This window comes from Chrysochloris asiatica, unplaced genomic scaffold (genome assembly GCF_000296735.1).
Source record: "Chrysochloris asiatica unplaced genomic scaffold, ChrAsi1.0 scaffold00298, whole genome shotgun sequence".
Lineage (NCBI taxonomy): Eukaryota > Metazoa > Chordata > Mammalia > Afrosoricida > Chrysochloridae > Chrysochloris > Chrysochloris asiatica.
In genome coordinates, this window is record NW_006408816.1 from 2,007,841 (window position 1) to 2,012,816 (window position 4,976).

Consider the following 4,976-nt stretch of genomic DNA (forward strand, 5'->3'; position numbering starts at 1 on the left):
TTCTTCCTTGGAGTGGTAATGGATTTCAACCACTGACTTTTTGGTTAGAAGCCAATGCTTAAACTAACAATGCTACCAGACCACTTGGGAGTCAATTACTTGGTGTGCAAAATGTCTCTATTCTGTGTACTGCTGTGATTTCCAGAAACTGAGCCCTCAGGTTTGGGCTGTCATTTTTAATTACTCTCCAAGCTCCTCTGTGAAAGGCCTAGCCCTTCCAGGAACAAGAATAAGGTGCAATTGGTTTCTGCTAACACCCCTCGAACATCAAAAGGGTTATGTTGCTGCATATCCCATCACCATCAGTGAGCAGGGCATTGCTCTCTTTGAGAAGGAGACCCTGTAAAGAACCTGGTATCTTGGATTTATTCTCTTGGAGCTTGTCTTTTGAATTAGAGTCTTGGGTTCTGATGGATGAGGTCCTGTCTTATTCCTCTGGATCACTTGCCCAAGACTGTAGCAAGGTTTCTGCTGCCTAGAAATGAAGCAGAATGCTTCCTCTAGTTCCTCTAGTTCTGATGACAGGTTGGCCTTTGTAGGGGATTCCTTCCTTAAGGCTTTTGCAAGAGCTGACAATTTTCTGGGTTTGTCTATCTGAATCTACACACAATATTCTGAGAAGCAGAGATCATTTAGAATGTGGGCTGCACTTTTACTCAGTAGTACCATCTTTATAGAATCTCTGTAGGCTTTTTTACACCAGCTTTAAATTGCGATAAAGTGGGTATCACAAAAAAAACCTCTTCCAAATAATACCAGGATTTCCTGATCATCTGTATATATTTCAAACCAGCACAGTGTTGTACTGAAATTTTTTATATTCTATGCTGTTTCAATGTTTTTCTCTCTTTCAGTGATGTTAGTTTCATAGCAATAACCAGAAAGATATTGATCAATCTGTAGTCCATTTGATGATAAGCTCACTTATACAGCAGATACAATTATTTGACAAATTTTCATAGCTGATATTTCTCATCATCAGAGAAGGACACTAATATAGCATGATTTTCTTTTCCTGGCTCTTTTCCAAAGAAACCATCATTTTTTATATGTATAAATCCACCAAGGTTTATACTTGACAACCCATTCAATTGCTTCATCTTCAAAAATGTCAGCTAGGTAACAAATTTGGCCAGCTCAGAAGGCAATTTTTTCAGTTTTCATCCAACTGCAGGAATAGAAGCTGGATCCTTAATTCCAATTAACTTCATGCAATTCAACCTATAACAACTACAACATGCCAGATCATAAATTACCAAATCCATAGTTCATCTTATTTTTGGTTGACAATTTTTATATTTAGGTATTATATTTAGATCTTTGATCCATCTTGAGTTTATTTATGAATATGGATGCTATTAAGGTCCTGTTTCATTTTTGTAGAAGTGAATATCCTTTTTTGCCAGAACCATTTATTATAGAATTATGTCTCTCCCATTTAGTGTGTTTGGCTCTTTATCAAGGCTTTGCTCTCTGGAGGTGGTTGGATTTACTTTTGGGTTTTCAATTCTTCTCCATTGGTGTCTTTGTTTATGTTCCAATACCTGACTGATTTGACCACCATGGTTGTGTAGTAGGCTTTGAGAATAGGAAGTGAGAAAACCCCTACTTTGTACTGTGCCACTTTACTAAATCTTTTCATTAGTTCCACTAATTTTCTTGCCATGGCTTAGAAATTTTTTATGTATGGGACCATATCATTGGCAAAAGTGTTTTAATATTTCTTTGCCAATTTGGGTATCTTTAATATCAGATGGATTTTACATAACTGTTTCCATATTTGCGTAGAAGTAACTCAGATATCAATTGTTAGAGTGACAGAATGGCGTGCTGTTCATTCAGTTCTGACTCATAATGACCCTGCCTAGGCTATATAAGGTTGTAAATATTTACGGGAGCAGAAAGTTTCATTTTTCTCCCATGCATCAGCTGGTGGATTCAAATTGCTCACTTTATGGTAAGGAGCCCAATGCACAGCCATTATGTTATCAGGGCTCCTAGGGTGAAAGAATAACAGCTAATCTTCAGATATTTGAAAAGTTGGTAGATCCCTAGAATGTTAGGTTCATAAAGGTAGGTGTTATGGATTGAATTGCGTTCCCATGAAATATGTGTGTTAAGTTGCTGAGTAGGTTTGAACGATAAGGTCAGTGGTTCAAACTCACCAGCCGCTCCTCAGAAACTTGATACAGGGTCACTATGGGTAGAAACTAACTCAAAAGGACTTAACAACAACAACATACTCGTGACATCATTTGGATGTCATCTTTGTTGTTCTAATGAGACTTTATCAATGCAGGGATTATCTAAAATCAAATGACTTTTGAAATATAAAAGACAAGATTAGGCACAGAAGCAAGCAAACACATATGAGAAAAGATAACTGCCAAGACACATGAAGCTAGTCAAGGAGCCCAAGAAAAGAAACTGAAGAGAAAAGCTTACTAATATAGGAAGTCTTCACCATGGGATGGTGCTATCAATTCAGATTTCCAGTCACCTAACGTGGCACTTGATACTGAAAGAGGAAGTCCAAGGTGCATTGAAGGAATGGGCAAAGAACAAGGCACCAGGAATTGATGGAATAAAAATTGAAATCTTTCAAGAAAGTGAGGTGGCACAGGAGGCACTCATTAATCTCTTCTAAGAAATTTGGAAGAAAACTATCTGACTGACTGATTGGAAGATATCCATATGTGTGCCCATTCCAAAGAGAGGTGACCAATTGGAATGCAGAAATCATCAGACAATCTCTTTGATATCCCATGCAAGTAAAGTTTTGCCAAAGGTAATACAGAAACGGCTACAATCACACATTGACAGAGAACTTCCAGAGGTTCAAGCCAGATTCAGAAGAGGCCGTGGAATGAGGGATATCATTGCTGATGTCTAAAGGATCTTAGCTGAAAGCAGAGAATATCAGAAAGATGTTTACCTGTGCTTTATTGACTATGTAAAGTCTTTCAATTGTGTGGATCATGACAACCTATGGGCAACATTGCAAAGTATGAATATTTCAGAACGCTTAATTGTGCTCATGAGGAATCTGTATCTGACCAAGAGGCAGTTGTTTGAACAGAGCATGGGAACACTGAATGTTTTAAAATTAAGAATGGTGTGTGACAAGGTTGTATTTTTTCACCATAATTATTCAATCTGTATGCTGAGCCAATTATCCAAGAAGCTGGGTTATATGAAGAAAAACATGGCATCAAGATTGGAGGAAGACTCATGAACAACTGCGATATACAGTTGCTACAACCTTGGTTGTTGAAAGTGAAGAGGACTTAAAACATTTACTGATGAAGATCAAGAGCACAGCCTTTGGTATGGATTACATCTCAATGTAAAGAAAACAAAAATCCTCACCACTGTACCAATAAACAACATTCTTATCAATGGAGCAAAGATTGAAGTTGTCAAGGACTTCATTCTTCTTGGATCAACTATCAACACTCATGGAAGCAGCAGTCAAGAAGTCAAAGGACGCATTGCATTAGGCAAATCTGCTGCATAAGACCTTTTCAAAGTGTTGAAGAACAAAGATGTCAGCTTGAGGACTAAGGTGTGTCTGATCCAAGCCATGATATTTTCAATAACCTCATATGCATGCAAAAGCTAGACAGTGAATAAAGAAGACCGTAGAAGAATTGATGTCTTTGAGTTACGATGTTGGAGGAGAATTGTGAAAGTGCCATGGGCTGCCAAAAGAACAAACATATATGTGTTGGAAGAAGTGCAGCCAGAGTGCTCCTTGGAGGCCAGGATGGTCAAACTTTGTCTCTCATACTTCAGACATATTGTCAGTAGGGACCAGTTGCTAGAGAAGGATATCATTTTTGGTAAGGCGGAGGGTCAAAGAATAAGAGGAAGACCCAACCAGATGGAATGGCAAAGTGACAGCATCAATGGGTTCAAGTGTGACAATGATAGTGAGGTTGGCCCAGGACCAGGCAGTGTTTCATTCTGCTATGATTCGGTACCGACTCAATGACACCTAACAACACAACAACAAATATGGCACTGTGGGTTAATGTGCAGACTGCAAAGCCATTTGAACTTCAAGGTCATGGTTGAAGCTCACCAGCCACTACTCAGAAACCATTCATAGTTTTGCTATGGGTTGGAATCGACTCAACATCACAACAAGGACCTGTAAGAATGGAGTCCTGGTGTGGCACTGTGGGCTAATATGCAAGACTGCAAAGTCATTTGAACTGCAAGGGCGGTGGTTCTAGCTGACCAATTGCTCCTTGGAAACATTATACAAGGTCCCTATCGGTTGGAATCGACTCGACAGCACTTAATAACAACAACAACATGTAAGAACATAAATTCCCTTTTATTAAAGTTACCCACTTATTCTACTTCTGTTATAGCAACACTAACAAATTAAGATCATGTGGCTTTTCATTTATTTTTGTCACTGAAGTGTCTCAAGAATGTAAACAATACATAGAAATTAGTAGATTAATCATAAAAATTTAATGATGAAAAACACTGAAGAACAGAGCTGAAATATACAAGAAATACAAAGTTCATTTATCTTGAATCTGAAAAGTGATATTCATCAAAATCAAAATGTATGACAAGCGATACAATCTAAAATTTAGGAAAATAGAAACCTGCTATCTGAAATATTTTGTTATAAAATTATTCAAATACATTAGGTGATTAGAAATGGTCAAGAGTCTGATAGTACAAAACAAATAAGACAAAAAAAACCCCCACATTTTATCATCTGGATCTAAACCAAGTTTCCTTAACTAACAAAACATAGACACAAGTACCCCATTACTGATGTCAGGCTATTTTGCTAGTCACAAGATATTCGTGGCTTTACTCATAGATTTGCTGCCATATTATAATAATTCATAAAGTTTTTTGCTTATTTTTTTCATCATTATTCCATATCCATTCCTACAGTTCTTGTAGAAGCCCAGGTAAATGTCTTGAAATGCACAAGTTTAAAATAT

General features: G+C 37.5%; 1 pseudogene; it reads right to left on the bottom strand.

Moving 5' to 3' along the window:
• Nucleotides 1-600: 600 nt before the first annotated feature.
• Nucleotides 601-1,272, bottom strand: LOC102819096 (annotated as a pseudogene).
• Between the last annotated feature and the right edge of the window lie 3,704 nt (nucleotides 1,273-4,976).